At 30.7% G+C, this 19827-nt stretch overlaps 1 non-coding gene across 1 annotated transcript; it reads right to left on the bottom strand.

The window, feature by feature from the left end:
- Positions 1–7689: 7689 nt before the first annotated feature.
- On the bottom strand, positions 7690–7761 carry TRNAK-UUU (transfer RNA lysine (anticodon UUU)). The gene has a single exon. It is a non-coding gene; the product is annotated as a tRNA-Lys (tRNA).
- Positions 7762–19827: the final 12066 nt, after the last annotated feature.

The raw sequence follows: 19827 nt of genomic DNA, 5'->3' as shown, positions 1-19827 counted from the left end.
ATAAAACACATCAAACACTATCTAAACACATAAAATACGATCTAAATAGACCTTCAAAGTTCGAAACATTTAAATGTCCAACCAAAAGTACCATTAACTGTTTTAACATAAGTCCATTTATTAAATCCAAACTAGTTCTAAATGCTTGTTTCATTTTCCTAAATTGGTGATCCATAGGCAAGAATTGACGATGACAATCAAACCATGAATTTTTGCAATGCAGGTTTTAAAGTGAAAGCTTTACTAGTGAAGTGTCATTGCATGCTTCTGATAAACCCATCAACACTTCAACAAAATTCATCAGCGTACATCCACACGATTACTATTATTCATATTATACATCCACATACGATCCATCTAAAAAAATATACCCACAATTATTGAAGTTTATAAATAATTATAACTTAAGAATTCTAACTTATATAACTTAAAGAAACACAATCCCAACCACTTGTAACTTTGAATTCCAACAATTCTAACTTTAATAATTTATAAATTCTAACTTTAATATAATTTTGAAAAGCACAATCCCCAACCAATTCTAACTTTGAATTCTCAATAACAATTCTAACTTTAATAACATGGATTCTAACTTTAATTCTAAAAATTGGAAAAGTAAATCTAGTCAAATAAAGTCTACATTTTAGTTTTGAGGTTATAGAAATACTAGTAGATTTGCACGCTTGACGCATGCAATTATAAAATATTTTTCTTGAAATGATTTTTAGATGGAATTTTGGATATTAAGAATAACAAAATTTTGACTTATATATGCTTTATTTAACTCTCCATTTTCTTAAAAAATATACTTTTATGTGTTTAAATATTTTTTTAAGAAATCTCATTTTAGATCTCTAGTTGTGAATTTATTATCGATGTTTTGTTGTTTTGAAAAAAAATAATATTGCTTAAATTTTCTTACATAAAGTTTGGAACTCCATCTTTATTTTATAAACACATTTTGTTTTCTTAGGCATCACCTTTTTTATTTTTATGTCGGTACAAGTAGGTGTAAATATTTGATTTCTTCACTTAAAAGATAGTTGAAAATTAGTACTTTAACAACTTTTTCCTATTTTAACATGTCACGGAAAGTAAAAAAGGGTGTGAAAACTAAAAAAACAAAGGCTTACTTACAACTTCATTAAGTAGATTTCCAACTTGTACACTATTGGACCTCATAGGACTTGAAAATAAGTATATTTCTTTTTTCATCCTGACCCTGACTATCATCTGTAGCTAGCAATTTTTTTAAAAAAAATTGTTGTTCATTTATTATCTTTTGTTGTTCTTTTCTAGTTGCCTTGTTTTTCTTCGTAATTTTGTTTTCAACTTCTTTTCTTCTTTCTCCTCTAAACTTGGCACATATATGCGAGCAACTAAAATCATTGCTACAGCAACCACTAAACGTTAGCAAAATTAATTTTTCCTTGAAAAATGCACATAATATAAAAACGCCACTTCTAATACACAATATCTTAAAAAATCATCTTTACCAATTACAATTTTTCACCAGCTTTCTTGCATATAAAACACACTAATTATAAAATAAAGGCATCACGACTCAAAGTTCAACGGAAAGGAAAAAAGAGTATAATATGATCGAAACTTATGGATAATGAAAATTTGGTGAGACTTCGATTTGTTTATCATTTGTAAATGTATTATGATTTATATGTAATAATACTAAGCACATACCCAAATGTATTTGAGCATTGCCGCGTCTTCACGCTTCTCAATTCGGGCCATCATTTCCATACCTTCGTAGCCATGTCATAACTTTTTGGTGTTAAGTTTTCGTCAAATCTCGATTGAGTGTAATTTTGGTATCTCCTATGGCGGAGTACGTGTGACCATTTTCAAAATTTATAACAACAAAGAGATCTCCCCATAATTCTAAGCGGAACATGAGAGAACGTGTACTATTCCATTTTCACTTACTTTTTTCGGTGAGGAGAGGGCATTATATATACCTTTATTACTTCCTCTATATAACATTCAATGTAATGGTGGAAAGCGGTAAATTGACAATTGGATGGAACCATAAGATGAGTGTAGTCTGTCATTAAAACAAAAATTAATGATTGAATAAGAGAAAATGAAAAAGAAGCAAGAAAGGAGACGAAATCCAAACGGTGTGTGTGTGACAACAAAAGATAAAGTTTGATCTAATAGACAATTAATGTACCTCACCTTTTGGATGGTGAAAAGGCACCATAAGTTTTACTGATAAACGGTTTTGAATGCGAAAAGGCACCAATATTTTAAAAGAGCAATTTTTGTGAGTGAGAAAAATTGAGAAAACTAAAAAAATGAGAAAAAAAGATAAATAGCAATTAAGGCTTGAGAATGTACATCACTGCTGAAAGCCTCTTTTTTTATTATATATATAGATTATAACTTAATAATTCTAACATAACTTAATAATTCTAGCTTTGAAAAGCACAATTCCAACCAATTCTAAAAATTGAAAAGTAAATCTAGAGAAATAAAATCTACATTTTAGTATTGAGGTTATAGAAATACTATAACTTAACAATTCTAACTTTGAAAAGCACAATCTCAACCAATTCTAATTTGGAATGATCAATAACAATTCTAAAAAATTATGGAATTCTAACAAAAAGCACAATCCAACAAAAAAAAAAAAAAACTAGTCAAATAATTAAAGTATACATTTTTGCACATATTCAACATCAATAATATTACAAAGAATGATAACTAAGCTAACACAAATATATTGACAAAGAACATGAAATATAGCACAATCTCAAGCAAAAAAAAAAAAAAAAATGACAACTAAACTAGTCAAATAAAGTTTACATTTTTTTCACAAATTCAACATTAATAACATTGCAAATGATGTTTAACAAGGCTAAATAGATTAGCATTAGGCCTAAAATCTACAAATAAAACTAAAATTGAAAGAATTTTAAAAGCCCTAATTTAAGAGAAACTAACCTCAATTAATTAACTTCAAAAGCGATGCCGGGGTTGGTGGGGACGGGCTGCGCGAGGGCGGCGGCGCCGGGGCGGCGGGGAAATGGGCGGCGGGGATAGGCGGAGGGAGGGGCGGCGGTAGCTGAGGGTTGGAGGGGAATGGGAGTTTAATTGGGAAGAGGAGAAGAAATGGGTATGAAAACCGTGCTGGAATGTTTTTAAAAGAAAAATCGACGGACAAACCGACCCTCGTCTGGGTTTTTTCCCGCATGTTTGACCATATTTGACCCAAAAATTAAAAAAAAAAAAAAAAAAAAAAGGAAACCAACCCTGTTCGTCGGTTTCCTAAATTTTTTTTTTTTTTTTTAAAAAACAAAATGAATTGCATATTATTTAAAATATTTTTAAAAATAAAACCGACGTCGTCCGTCGGTTTTATATTAATTATTATTATTTTTTTTTAATAAAACCGACGTCGGCGGATATATATTTTCAAAATTCTGCCAAAAAAACCGACGTCGTCCGTCGGTTTTCTAATTAAAATAATTAAAAAAAAATTAGAAATGCCTGAGTCGGTTTTCCGTCGGTTTTTAAACCGACGCGCGCATGGTTTTTTTGTCCGTCGATTTTTGGCGCTTTTTTAGTAGTGATTGAAAGTACTCATTTTTCCAAAAGAGTAGAGAGGATGGATTTCTTTTCTTAGAATTAATGGATTATATTCGTGGAGAGAAAAGAGAATCGGAAAAGGTAGGGAGGGATGGCTCACTATAGAGAGGAGCCAACTCCATTTTTTTCCGATCAAATATGAACCTTGGCCGAATATTCAACTCTTAAAGATTTTGGGATATATTAATTATTTTTTCCTATTTTACCCTTAAGGAAAAATTGAAAAAAAGGAGTGATTTTATCGTTTTGCAAAGAAATAAAGAGATTAGGGTGCAAGTTATTAAAAATATGATGAGGTGCTGAATCAAAAGGGATGTTAAGAGTGCAAAATGCCAAGAACTCTTGTATAACACTAACTATATACTCCTGGTATATAGTATTAAATATACACCAATGACGATTACAAACTATTTACGATTAGGTGGATTACATTTGTTTTAACTGGCTAACTAAAAATGTTAAGATATCTTAAAAGTTTTATTAAGATATATTTCAATAAGATCTTTTGTCATCACATTCTGATTTGTCGAGGTGTGACCAATAACCTACAACATAGGTGTATAACTATCAATATCCTTTGAGAATCTATATCCCTCACTCGTCTCACCAAGAAAAAGAAAAAGGCTAGACAGCTAGTAGACAAGGGTAATAGAATTAATTAAAATGGAAAACAATCGTGGTTAGATTTTTGATAATAAAGGGAACAAAGCACATGTGTCTTGAAAAGAATAAAGAAAGATGATAAAGGACAGGTGTCTCGATGTTATTGAATGGTCCATGATTTGTGATATCCTCAGAGCACAGTAGCTAATTGCAGAGGAGTTTTATGTTTTAGGCACCAACGAATTAAAAAATATTTATATAACTAGATTACTCATGAAATAATTATAGGTAAATCCATATGTAAAACATTGTTAGGTATATTTTATAACCTGATAGAAACGATATTTAACCTACTATTAAGTTATAATAAATTGTATAAATTCTTTAGGAATAATATTTTACATTTCCTCTTAGAAGCAGCAGAAAAATAAGTGAAAATTCTTATTTTTTTCAGGGATAGCTGTATTCTATACATACTTTATCAATTTTGTGAGGAGAAAGTATGTCATCCCACTATATTGGTGCTTATTTGTTCGTCATTCTTCCGTAGATTTTAGTTATATTAGAGATTTTACTGGCCAGTAGATCGATACTACAAGAACTTCTAGTATTTTGATATTTTTGCTATTTCTATTCTTATTTGTATTTCGAATTTTGAGTATTATTGATCCGAGAAGAGCTTAAATAGAGTAATATTAAACAATGAAAATTCAGATAATCAACTTAAACTTATTATTGATATATGAGTCAACTTTTTTTTTGCAATAATACTTATACACACGATATACAACATTATATACTTACGGTAGATAATGTATCAAGTTTATATAAAAGTGTATAATAATGTATAAAAGGGCCATTTCGGGTAATATTAGAAATATGGGTCATTTCGGGTGAATATTTCTCCAAGTAGACATAGAGTGTTATTTTCCCAAAACTTAAGCGAATATTTATGTAATAATTTTGAAGGAAAAAAATAAATCAAAAGCGAATGTTAACCATTAGATTTTGTGAAAGCTAGGCCGCCATTGACGATCATTGTTAAAGAAATCGTACACCATCGTCCATCAACTCAATCTTCTTGCTCTACCAATATTTGGGACTTACATCCATGCCTCATAATAAACAGTTATGCCTCTCCTTTTCTAAAAATATCACTTATTTTCAATTGGATGATAACTTGGTTCATCAATTTTCTTTTTTCTTGTCCATAGCTGGAACTTCTTTTCTTTTCGAACTTTGTGTTACTCTATACAATACGTTATCTTCAGTATTCAGGAGTATGAGAAAAATTGTATGTTTACATCATAACTCTTAAGTAAATCTCGTTCAACCGAAAAGAAATTGAAAACTTTTAACCTTAAACTTCTCCTCCGAGAAGATGAAGATCAAACTTTACGAAAGGAACTCCCCTATTTTTTCTTGAAATTCTGAAAATGAAGTGTAGAGCCAAATAACCATTCAAGTAATTACACCTGATAGCCTGAATCATAGCTTCACTTGTCTCATCTTTATTTTTATTTTTCTCATTTTTAAAATATTGATTCCGTTACGTTTTTAACTTCTGTTAGTTTGAGGGATCAAAATCACATGTTTCTATTAATTGAAGGTTAGATATGCTCAGTCAAATTACAAAGGGACCAAAATTGAAATAAGGCTATAACTCAAGGCTTAAAATCGCCATTTTCCCTTAATTATTTTTCTTTTTGAGGCAAGTTTCCTTTAATTTCACTTCTACATGCATGTCCCTTTCTTAAAACATTACCCTTTCCATTGGAAATAGAATAGAAAAGAAAAAAATAAGAGCGAGGGAGACTATCCACACACTCGAAACCGACCATATCTCATGCATTTCCACTATTAAGGAAGAAATGATAAATATCTTTTTATCAAGTAAAAGATTTTCTACTATTTCTACCTAACGTATATTTATTTGAAATAAATACATGATATTCGAAAATTTAAGAAATAAAGGAAAGGCTTTTGAAATGTGTGATCAAAACAAACATTACCCTATTATTTGTGTCTATAAATCATCTCATAAGGTTAAATTGTTTAAATATAGAAAAGAGAATAATCTTTTTATATATTTCCGGGACGGAATCATCTCATAAGCGTTAAAGGAGGACAATCTCTTTGGGATAGAGGGAGTACCTTTGACCTTGGATTGTAATGGCAAGTTGAAACGCTTGCATTTAGAGTCGATATATTATATATAATCAAAAAATTTAGTGTGTCTCCTACCGTTTATAACAAAGATTAGATAAGTAACAAAAAAAGCAATCTTTTATATATCTAACCTAGCAAAGATCGATTTGTTTTCCTGCAGTTGAATTTTCATATAATATATATCTTTAGCACTTTCAACAGAAAGAATAGAAAAGCAGGCGAAAGACTACCATCCACGTATCTAAAATGATACTATAATTCAGAAACATCCTCTCTACCTTCCAAGATAGGGGTAACCTTTGTGTATACTCTACCCTTTTCAGATTACACTTGTGAATTTCACTGGATATATTGTTGTTGTTGTTGGACTATAATGCCAATCTGGAACACTTGCATCTAGCGTCGGTATACTATATATTATGGTCAAAGGATCCAGATAAGTAAAAAAGGAATATATTTTAAGTGGCTTTTGACGTTATATTAAATTCTTAAATAGAAAATTGGTAAATGCATTTGCACCCATTGCAAAATGTGCATCTAACCCTAGGTATGACAAACCTCCTATCACCATGGGAGCTGAAAGCCTGTGCAGATGAATTCATTTAAAAAAACTTAGATAAAGATCGATTTATTTTCTTGGTGCTTAACTTTTATACAATATCTTTATCCTTTTCCAATGAAAAGAATAGAAAAGCAAGTGAAAGAGGCTACCATTCACGTATTTAAAACAATATAATCCATATCTAACGTACTTCCACTTATATAGGGAAGAAACGAGAAAAAAATATCTTCGAGATTGGACGATAATGTCAAGTTGAAACATATTATATATTATACTCAAAATTTTAAGTGCAGTCCCTAATTGTTTTTGATAGGATCTAACTTTAGTAAAAAAGAATAATATACTTTACCCTTTCCAATGGAAAGGAATAGAAAATAACCATATCTCTAGTGCATTTTTCCACTATACGAAAGAAAGATTAACTTCCGACGTTGAATTGTAATGCCAAGTTCAAACACTTGCATTTAGAATGGATATACTATATATTATAGTCAAAATTTTAAATGCGTTTCCTACTTTTTTATAGCAAAGGATCAAGATGAGTGAAATCTCGAAATGGATTTAATTTAACTTTATATTAAAATCTTGAATAGAAAATTAGAAAATGCATTTGCACCTAAAATGTTGCATCTAACACTAGTAAAAGAACAATTTATTTTTCTGGAGTTTATCTTTTACACATATCTTTACCCTTTTTTAAAAATGAATATCAAAGAGTGCTAAAACTATAATTTACCAACAACTAACAACGCCGTCTGTGGGGATCGAACCCACGACCACGTGGTTAAAAGCCACGCGCTCTACCACTGAGCTAAGACGGCTTATGTGTTTACATTTTTTCCTATGAAACTAAAAACAAAGACAGGTGAGAGAAAAATTACTATCACTGCATCCAAAACGACTAGCACGGGCCCAACATAAGGAAAGAGACTTTTATAGCAAAGTGTAAAATATTTGTGAAAGAGAGTCTATGCATTGTTCTTGCGCTATCCAATTCATTCTTAACCAGCTATAATAGATACTATAATATATGAATGATAGAAAACATATGCATCTTCAGGTACAGCAGAACCGTTCGTATTTGTATTCATCATTTGTCTAGTCTAGTAGTGAGCCCTAGCTATTCGAAAAACAACAGCATAGGAGAAGTTTCATAATCTACTCTACTCATTACATTTTCCTCCGTTGTGACAGGTGAACCATATTTTGAAATGATGTTAATCAAAGAAGGAAGGGGCAAGAAGAAACAAAAATATTGATCGATAACAACACTGATAACCATGACAAAAGACTTTGTGCACAACAGTCTTTTTTTATGTATGAGGACAAAACTACATCGTACAGTAATCTAGTTCAGCCTTAGTTAAATACTATAGGTATATAATATTTTAAGTATACAAAATACTACACATGTTTGAAGTACATTATAGGCACTTCTTAATTCGTCAAATGTTATGCATCTTCAAGCACATTATGCCAACTTCATAATTCAGCATTTCGTAGGAGTATCAGTTTGGTCTCCAAGTTGGTAGTGAGCCTTTCCCATTTCAAGAATCGCATAACAGGAAAAGTCATGCAATACCTTTCAAAGCCAAGTATTAAGCACCAACAAGATATAGTAGCTAAACCAAGTAATATGACTATCCACCCTGCTTGGAAGTAAACATTATTTTGACAGTAACTAAAAAGAGAAGTATCATTAACTTGAAAAGAACAACAAGTGACTATTTGGTCTCAATAAATTAAGTTATTTGATTTACTAACAAAATTATAAAATAGAAAAAAAGAAGCAAACTGATTACTCAATAGCAGCTTGTTAAATATCTAAGGGCATGGATATTGCAGTTACCTTAGGCTATCCCAATACTTTTATGTTGTCATGGTCATTTTGCATGTAGAGAGAAAATGGATGGTATCTTTCTTTCTTTTGGTTATGTTTTGGTATGGACTTAACTGTTATTTCTATGGAAAGATAAAAAAAGTTAACTGTTATCCGCTATCATGGGAGTATCAATGTGTTGCACATCTGGTTTTAGAGTAATTAACAAAATTTTACCTCTAATCTCATGTTTGTGTTAGATGCTAAAAAAAACAACAAAATCACTTGCCATGTCACAGAAAAAGGAAAAACAAGCAGAATTATATGTGCAACTTGAAATAACAAAAGCAGAGAAGAAATTGGCAATCCCCTTTTTCAGTTTAGCAAAGATACTATATCTCACTCAAAACGAAACCAGAGAAGAAATTTGTAATCCCCTTTTGCAGTTTAGCAAAATACTAAACCGTCGCAGTTTCTGTTGGACGATTTCGCAAACTCCTCTAATGAAAGTCTGGATGTAGTATCTAAAATAACAATCTCAAAATCCATTGTTACTCACCTTTAGAGAGTTGAAACAACATTAATATAAGATTATACGATTAAAAGAGCAAAAGGGAAAACACAAAACAGAAGCGTAATAATACATCACCAATTAGCCTAAAATTTTAGACAAAAGGAAGCTAAATCTATCATGGAAAATTGAAAGCATCTTTAAATTAAAAATTAACAAAAGGTCAACCTAAATAACAGTGATAACAAAAAAAAAAAGTCAAGTAAACAAACGGTAAAACCGGGGAAAAACTTACCTATAGAGGAAATAATGTACATAAACGGGGAAGGAAGACAGATAAACTGAGCAGTGAAAGGCAAAGCGAAGCAGAAGCAGACGTTGTGAGCTCCATAAGAACGTGTCAACAGAGGGAAAAATGGAATAGCGGGCGTTAAACTAAAGTTACAGCTCCTAAGCGGGTGAAAACCACCTGAATTTACCAACATACCATCGGACGACTTTAAGTTGTGTGTTATCTAAACGCACGCTAAAGTATACGCTGATGATCGTATAAGTAATATAAGATTTTTAAGTCGAGATATCGTATGCTTAGAGACTTAGATTTTATACTGTTCAAGTAATTCAAATTTCGTTGTAACTATTTAAGAAGGTGACAATCAAAGTATTTGTTGTGACTAAACTAAAACTGAAAGTAAACAATTGAGTATGGGTGTTTTTGTGACTAAGAAACTTGTGACTAAGTTTGTAAGGTTTATCAGATGAGAGAAAGTTAAAATTAGTAGCTTTAGACAATCCAGATCTTCTAACAATTCTACCTATCTTATTTCCTGGGGTTCTTAGTTAAACGGGTTAATTGTAACTTTATGACATTCTCTCGAACTACAAAGGCGCAGATGCTACTATAACGCTTATATCTCTATTGTCGCCAGAGGTAACAAGAACACATTTATTTCTCCGTAACCAACTAAATAGGGCTAAAGGGTATATTTCTATCCTCAGTAGTGAAATGATTAAATCGAACAAACTCTATTTATTCTTATTATGTACGTGAATTCCCTCTTTCAAGTCTAACTCCGCACCACAGATAGTGTCTAATTAGTGATCAAGTAATTAAACAATTAAGCACAAGAACAAATAATCAACTCAAAAATATGGAAATTTAATTGATAGAAATTGTCGTCAAACCAACTATCATACCTTTTGCCACAACCCTAGAAGACTAGAACTATAACGTTTAGCTCCACATAGACATGGAGAAAAAACAACAAATCATCCAAATAAAAACGTAAAAATGAGTACTATAGAGAAGAGAATGTAAAATCCTGTAACTATGGCCTCCATAATGGCTCCAAGCTCTCTCTAGGTCCCAAGTTATGTAAAATGTGTAAAAATTGTGTAAAATATGTATTTATAGGATACTAAAAGGTTTGAACTTTTAAAAACCAAATCCAACTTGAACTGGGAAAAATAGTGGTCTGCGGAAAATTACTCAGAGAACGTCTTTTCTTGGGATAATGCTGCGTCGCATGTTGATCAACTTGCTGCCAGAGGTTTACGTCCTCTTTTCTGCTTCTTCAATTCCCATTTCAATTTGGTCTCATCATTACTCCAATCATTGGAGTAATGATGAGACAATCATGTTGTGTAATTATGATTTCCCCTATTCTTGTCTCTCTCTTCTTTTCTCTTTTCCTTTCTTTTCCCACTTTCCATTCAATTTTCCTCTAAAACTCTTGATCTCCGCATCGCTTTATTTTTACATATTAAAAATATAATACTAGCCCAAATCACTATAATTAATACTCAAGAGACGATTAAAAGTATTAAAATGTGAGATAAATAATGAATAAATATATGCATTTTAGGCTGAACATCAAGCTGCTCTCCTTAGCCGCTTATATATTAGTAGTAATAATATAATCCATACTTAGCGCACTATAAGAAGTACCTTCGAGATTGGATTATATATATTGTCAAGTTGAAACACCTGCGCACTATAAGAAGTATCTTCGAGATTGGATTATATATATTGTCAAATGTCAAGTTGAAACACTTGCATGTATAGTTGGTTATCGGTATATTATTATACTCATGATTTAAAAGCATTAGCCATTGGCTAATTGTTTTTGACAGGACGATATGTAAGTCTACTAAAAAAGATTATATAACTTAATTTATTTTGAAATGCGGACTCTCTCATATCAATCACATATAACATGATCATATATAAACTAAAGAACAGGACAACTTGCTATCCCTATCCTATTGCATCAATATCTAACTATATACTATAAAGGAGGGCAAGATCAGCTCATGAAAAACATGATCTGTTCAATTCGATCATTTTAAACAGCCCAATTCACCATCTAAAAGTTAGACTAATTTGGACTAGATGTGTAGGTCAAATTGATCCATGAGAAACCTTATCAAAATATTTGTAATTTTCTTTATATAGTAGCTCTTTTATAGGATTTTTTTTTAACGTAATTAAACAAATTATAAGAAAACAAATAAAGAAATTAAAATTACGTAAGATTTGGGTTGTAAGGGCATCGACCCAATTAGCTCATCTTTACCCAGTCCATATCAATCCATGCGGGGTTAATGAACTTTAACCCAACTCATTTGAACTGACTGGTTATCTTATTCACCAATTAGCCAGGAAGCCTCACTTTCTAAGACTTCAAATTTGACTATATTTGTAGTTAATTTAATCATTTGGTGCCAAGGTACTCTCAAAATCTATATCTTATTCCTAGCCATGAATCATCTGGAAAGAAACAAAGAAAACACAATGTTTTGATTTCTTTTTATCTACAAAATTCAATGTTTTTCTTAAGACAAAAGTAAACCACAAAATCTACTACTAACAATTATTGGAGCTCAAGATTTTTGAGGTCTAAACTCTAAATTAAAGTAAAGTTTCACTAGTTTTGCCTTAAGCAGCCTTTATGCTACCCGCCGCTTTAATAACTCAATATGAAAGACGACCAGCTTTACATGAACTAAATTTACATTTCCTCCTTCCTTCTTTACTATTTTTTTTTTTTTATCAAGAGATATGTCTTTTCGTCAACTTTTCAATTTTTGTGTAGGTGTTGTTGAAGACACTTTCTCTAAAACTTTAAATTTTTAAATGGGATAGTCACACACTTCAACATGCTATTAGCTAGAGTATAAGAGATCGTCGGTTCAAATCTCATCGACATTAATTATCCAAGAAAACTCACGTGCTTTATTCATGAAAAAGAAATCCCACGTGAGAAAGTATGTTAAGACATAATTAAATGAATAAAAATACGGTTTAAGTTCTTAAATGAGAAGCTTACGCACTTCAAAAGGTATAACTAATAATCTATTATGTACATAGATTTAAGGGAAAATAACATTCTTTGTCTTTTTGGAGAAAATACTTATCTGAAGTGGCCCATATTTCTAATATTTCCCGAAATGACCCTTTTATATATTATTATACACTTTTATACAAGATTTATACATTGTCTACAATGAGTGTATAATGTTGTATATCTTGTGTATAAACATTATTGCAATAAAAAAGTTGGCTATGCGGATGTAAATTTAAAATATGGCTATGTGGATGTAATATTCTATGCTAGATTGTATATTATTGAAATTATCCCTAGATTTAACACTATATCTTTGAGTATCTGCATCCTTCATTCACTTTTGTTAAATCAGGAAAAAGAAAAAAGAGCGAGACAGGAGAGAGATCAGAGAGAATTAAAAAGGAATATGATTTCATGATTCGAACCTTGATAAAAAAAGGTCACTTAGCACAAGTGTCTTACAAAGAATGTAATAACGAAAGACAATAAAGGGAGAGCTAGTCAGCTAGATGGCATGATGATTATCTTGGGATGACATAAAAATATACTAAAAAAAAAAAAAAAATTAATTACAAATTTTTTCGTTAAATAGTTCGTAGCTAACAGAACGTTTTGATAGCTCATTGCTAATCCTAGTAGATAAAACTAGTGACGAATTTTTGATGTTTAGCAACAAAAAGTTACCGTCTTTATTTCCTATTTTTCTTATAGTGCTTATTGGGATATATATATATTCCCAAAAGTCACAATAGCTAAATTTCTAATAACGTGGATATACTTTCTCTCAAAATCAACTGCAATTAGATTCTAGAAGTGTTGTGTTCCTCCATGTCAAAGATCTCAAAAGGTGTTTAAAAATTCAGTAGCAATAACATATCATTCGTTCCTTTAATTCCTCTTTTTGCAGCAGTTTCCCCTTTATGCTTTCACTGAGTATTATTGTATGTATTTATCGTCAAAAGTTGTTGTGGAGTGATAAGTAATTCTTCATTCTTAATTAAAAATTTCGGGTTCAAATTCTAAATATGAAGTCGCCTTTGGTAATTAAGGAACGCCTTACTCCAAAGAAGGACTTTCCTTTATGAGTTAGAATTAGTTGAGCTCCAAAATGAATACCAGACATCTAACGAACAAAAAGAAAAAGTAATGCACATCTTTTTCTTAAAACTTTATCCTTTTCAATAAAAAATAATAGAAAAAAGTATCTAGAGAGAGACAACCATTCACGTATCTATAACAAATTATTCCTAACACATTTCCATTATAGGCAAGCAAAGATACGGAATACCTTCAAAGTTGGAACACTTGCATTTGTAGTCGTTATATATTAATATGTATATTATAGTGACTCAAGATTTTAAGTATTGATACTTTTTTATGACAAATTAAGGATCTAGATTTAGTAAGAAAGAATATACTTTGAATAATTTCTAATTTGAAATGTGCATAACACCTTCCAAATTAGTAGCTCACTTGGTTGGCTACCTGAATTTTCACCTTTTGGTGAGAGTTTGGTTCCCCTCCCCCATTTCCCCTTCTCCTACCCCCTATGTAATTTTAAAAAAAAATGACTTTTAAGAAAAAGAATCTAAATTTTGTGGGACAAAATAGAATATAAATTATGTATAATAGCCAATTGCATGTAACTTTTTATAAGAATTGGTAATATGCACAAAATGATAAGTGACATGTTACCATCATAAAACTATACTAATCATGCACAACTGGTTGAAGCATGACAATTGACAAGGGGAAGTATCTTTAAGATGACAGTATAAGTGTTATACATTGTAAATGTAAATAATGTTTTACACTATTAGGTTATCCAAAAAATATCTACATATGTATATATGCGTGTGGGCGCAAGTCATGTTTAAAGTGTCACATGGTATTGTTATTGAGTGCTTGTTATTTTTTCCTTTCTTTTTCTAAAATTAGGCCCACCCATAGGGATGCACATGTCTGGTGTCCCTTCTTGTGTTTTTATAACTTTTTTTCTTTTTCCTCTTTTTTGTTTGGTTTATACTTTTAAAATTGCCCGTCTAACACACTCAAATTGTTATTCTCCTTTAATTTTATCACATTCATGTATATTAAAATTAATGTCGTGCGCGGAGGATGTAACATATAATCAATGTGTGCAACCAATCCCAACATTTTCGATACGACGTACATATATATATATTTATGCAAAAGAATTACTATGTAAAAAAAATAAAAATAAAAGTTAATTTTGAACCTAGCGCGACATACGTTCAACGGGAAGAATCTAAAGATTAAACCCGTAAAATTTATAACCTGAATCCACTTCTTCGAAATAACGCACTCATCTTCTTAAAATCCTGCACCCGCCCTTGATCATCTGAAAATTAATCAAGTATTACATATATGATCATCACCTTTCAATTAGAGGACAAAATCTAAGGGCAACTCGTTATCTCATTGCACAGGTTATCCAATTATGTGTGACATAGTCGAAGAAAAAACCAGTGTAATGGCTGGCTACCAATATAATGTAATAGGTTCATTTTTTTTTAGACTTCAATTTTGACTAATAATTTTTAGGTTAAGTTCAGCAGATTCATTTATTTGTGTGGTGCCAAGGCACTCTCAAAATCTTTCAATTCATAGTCTTCCTAGCCACCAATCATTTTAAAAGAAACAAACAAGAAAACACTAGCTTTAATAATGTACAAGTGGCGGAGACACATTGCTTCATGTGGTGTCATATGATATCTTCGTCGAATTTTTATATTAAATTCATATACAAAATATAGTGGTGAAGGCCGAAATTTTAAAAAGAGAATTCAAAAAATTTAAACTTGCGACCTGAAACAATCTCTGAACTTACTTCACCACAACAATGAAAACTTCTCTTATGTAAAAGGGATTCAAAAGTTCACAAATATACACACAAAAAATAATAAAAAGTAGTCCTATTTGCGTAATACGATTTTCCAACCAAGGGATTCAATCAACTCCTATTCCTTGACTGTGGCAGCCATTACACACATAGGACACGAAATAAGGTCTTATTATAACTCAATCTCAAAGTCAAACACGTATTATGACATAGATGAACATTGCGAATAATTCTGTTTACGCTACTAATTACAATAATTGTCCAGATGTAACGAAAGGCTCCAATGCATGTGTTATGCTTCGATTGGTTGGCTGAATATGAATCAATTGTGGGGACGTGTTTTGCTTGGTCCAAATCAAAATTATTATTTCTCAGAATCCTCAATTGACCGGCCAAAAAGCCAAAAAATTTAAGGCAATTATAAAAACGTTAAAATCCACTTCCCTTTTTCTTCTTCTTTTTATTTTTCTTAAAAAAAAAAAAAAATCAGTTACAAGATAGGCACATCTCCATGATATTTCCAAGATTTACAAAACATAACGATATATTCCAAGCAATCTAATTCTTTTTTTTTTATTTTCTCGTTTTTTTGGTGATTTTTTTTCGTCTCTAGGTCAAAATATATATATTTTTTATAAAAAAAATATTTATTTTTTTAAAAAATATTTTTATTTTTTTAAAAAATAATTTTCGATATATATTTTTTAAATATTAATTTTTTTTTTTTTTATTATTGGACGTTCCTTGGCTTAAAAAATTACCTCATATTTCTATGTATGAAAGTTGTATGAAATGTGTATGTGTAGCAAAATTTTTAATATAATTTTCATATACAAAATTTTGAGCGAAAACTTTAAGCCTTGTATTGTATGAAAATTTACAATGTTGTTGTAGTTGTATTAATTTTACGAAATTTATTTTTATTTTTAATTTATTTTATTTCTATTATTTTAATGTTTTGAAATTTTAATATTTTTTTATTTTCATTATTTTAATTTCTTTTTTTTTTTTACAATTTTTTATTATTTTTATTTTTAAAATGTATACTTTTTATATTATTTATTTTTCATTTTCTAAATTTTGAGCAAACTTTTTAAGTCTTGAATTATTGTAATATACATATTTTTATTTTTTTCATACATTTTTTTATTTTAGCAAAAAAAAAATATTAATTTTTTTTAAAAATAAAAATAAATTAAAAAAAATATTTTTTTAAAAAAATAAAAAATATTTTTTAAAAAAATGATTTTTAAAAAATAAAAAATAATGTAATTTTTTTTTTTTTTAAATATAAATTTTGTTTTGTATAGGATTTGTAATGTTATTTTTGTAAATTACATTTGATGGATTTTTTCGTGTCAAACATTTGAATAATGTTAAGGCATTATATATATTAATACCCATTATTTTGTTAAAATCCACTTCCCTTTTTCTTCTTCTTTTTATTTTTCTAAAAAAAAAAAAAATCAGTTACAAGATAGGCACATCTCCATGATATTTCCAAGAATTTAGTTTAGTAGTAGTAATACATTTCCAAGCAAACAATTCTTATTAAATAACTAATTTTATTTTATAAAGGCAATTTTTTTTTTTAGTTTGGCCTAAATCTTTTTATAATTAAATTTTATTTTTAAATGGTCGTCTCTAGGTCACCACAAATTATATATAGGGACATAGTAGGAAGAGGTTCTAGGTTCAATGTTCACCACCAAACATTGACTAGGACAAAAGTCAATTCACTAGTCGATCAAGACCCTTCATACCTTGAGTTAACTTATTTTACAAATTATTATTGGACGTTCCTTAGTAAATTCCATAGGTAAAACAAGATTATTTTTTTTTTAGTAATGGATGAGCATAGAATGAAGAGTACAAATGATAATGATTGGAAGCACTTAATTAACCTGATGACAATGCAAAGAGCATTGACGAGGAATGCAGAAAACAGATATTGGCGAATTTTGGGCAATTTCAGCGTGTTCAACAAAACTAATTGCTTTCGGCTCGAACTACGTTTACATCCATATGCAAAAACAAATTAAAATATAAACAGATATTAGGATCATAATTATTCTGAACCTACAGACTCTAGATCGTAGATTTGCATCTGACAGTAGACCAGTTACTATTGGAACAATGGTTTCTTTTTTACTAGATCTTATCTTCTTGGGTTGGTATTTATCTTTTATGTTTAACCCTTACATCGATAGATATCTTGAGTTATTTATTAATCCAGAGTTATCTCTTAATTAATTAGTTTTGGTTTCATCAAGTCTCCTAATGCATAAAGTACTCTTACAAAAACTTGTATTAAAGCTCAACCTGATACTCAATGCAATACACAATTTTCAGTCATCCCTCAAGTGTTTATAGTTACCATGCTGGACTAGAACTACTCTAAGATAGACTCGATTCTATGTCCAAACATCACATGCCAGCAGATGTGGTCACCATCATAGGTACTCAAGATATTGTGTCTGGAGAGGTGGATAGATGCAACTACTAGTCGCTCGATTAGGACCGTAGCTTTACGTGTAATGTAATCACTAGTCAAGGAGCTATACAAGCAAAATCTAAAGTGCATATGGTTTGGGGGCATGATCTCTATATAGCAGATATTTAAATAATTGATTTTTTTTTAAACACAGATATTTATAGTTTTATACTAAGTTCTTAGTCAAACCATTTATCACTATGCGATAGTAATCACCCGGTGATACGTGCATCCACAGACTTTAAATCTTGAATATATTTGTACGCCGCCCTGCTAGACGTACAAGGAAAATACTGGACAAATAGCAAACAGCTTGAAAAGTTGTGGCATTTGAGGTGACCATCAGATTTAAAATTTGTCATAAATAGGAAGTAGCAAAAGACACAGTATTACTCATAAAAGTAGCAAAGAACCACGCAACTAGTGCACGATATAGCCATTTTTTTATCTTTAAGTTGCCGAATATGCTGTACTTATATAATAGACAATTTTTATATGAAGCAACTGCCAACTACTATGCACTACTTCGTTATACTCCATTTGTTTCCGTTTATTTGTCTTACTTCTTTTTTTAATCTGTTTTAAAAAAAATATCAATTTCTATATTTGGTAGTAACTTTTTAATTTCAATATTATACATAGTGTGTTGTATAAGACCCTACCAGATTTAAGAGCAATTTTGGTACATTAATTATACACATCTTTAGTTTAAGTTATAAGAATTCAAGAATCTCCCTTATTTTCTTTAACTTCACGAACAGTCAAACGAACACATAAAATGATAGATTCAACTATTGTCAAACTTCTAAACAAAAAGTAATTATCTATGCACAAATTCTATAGCTAATCTTATTTAGCAATGCCAGTATTTATTTTAGCACGGATTAGTGCCGAAATTCGTAGCAATTTCTTTTTGTTGTATTCCCTTAAAAAAATAAAAGGCAACAAGAATAGGACAGGCACTTTTGGTAAACTGCCATAACGTGTCTACTTCCAGAATTACTAAAGATAGCATTATGCATGTGTCATGTGTGCTATAATTAGCAGAATGGACCCAGGTACAGTGCTTGGGGGTCTGGGAGTGGTATAGGGAATATCCAGACAAAAAACTTTTGGCCAAGAAAAAAGGAAAAAAAGATGCCCAGTTGATGACCATGAAATAATAGACCAATCAATACATATGATGGTGGACCAAAAATCATCCAAAAATATGCAACATAATCAGTTTTCTTTAATTTTGGAGATTCAGTGTCTATGATACAGTTACATTTTCAAGATTAGTCAGCATAACGCCCCCAGCTCAACCGCGGACAGCTGGAGGCATTCCATTCGTAGCAACGATTTACAGCCATGGACTGATGGACACGGTTTCACCGCTCCATGCATAGCCTTAGTTTAAGTGGCAAAAGTTCAAGGGCTTGTGACTTAGGTCATATATTCGAGTCTTGAGCCATACAAAGTAATTTTGGTATTTAAGTGGAGAAGTATAAAGCTATTGTTGATCTTAAGGGTTGGCCCTAGACTGATTTCTCGATCATAAAAAAGAAAGGAGATTAGTTGGCATACCTTGTGGAGAAATACTTCACAAAAAGTTTTTGTCGACAAGATGATGCTTCATCCTGATACACACTTTTCTCGTGGCATGGAGGTGACGTATATCTATCCGTTGTAGTTTCATCTTGTATCACTTAAGTTCACGCGAGACCAATCCCATCAATAATGAATTAAAAAGAATCAGCTTAAATGAGGATATTCTGTTATTGGGATTCCAGAATTTCCAATTTTAACCTTACTCTGAATACCTGTGAGGTGCAGACTCTCCAAATACTTGTCGCACCCGTGTCGGATCCTCC

Source organism: Lycium ferocissimum, chromosome 9 (assembly GCF_029784015.1).
Source record: "Lycium ferocissimum isolate CSIRO_LF1 chromosome 9, AGI_CSIRO_Lferr_CH_V1, whole genome shotgun sequence".
Lineage (NCBI taxonomy): Eukaryota > Viridiplantae > Streptophyta > Magnoliopsida > Solanales > Solanaceae > Lycium > Lycium ferocissimum.
The sequence above is the reverse complement of the archived record's forward strand: the minus strand, read 5'-3'. Positions and strand labels throughout refer to the sequence as shown.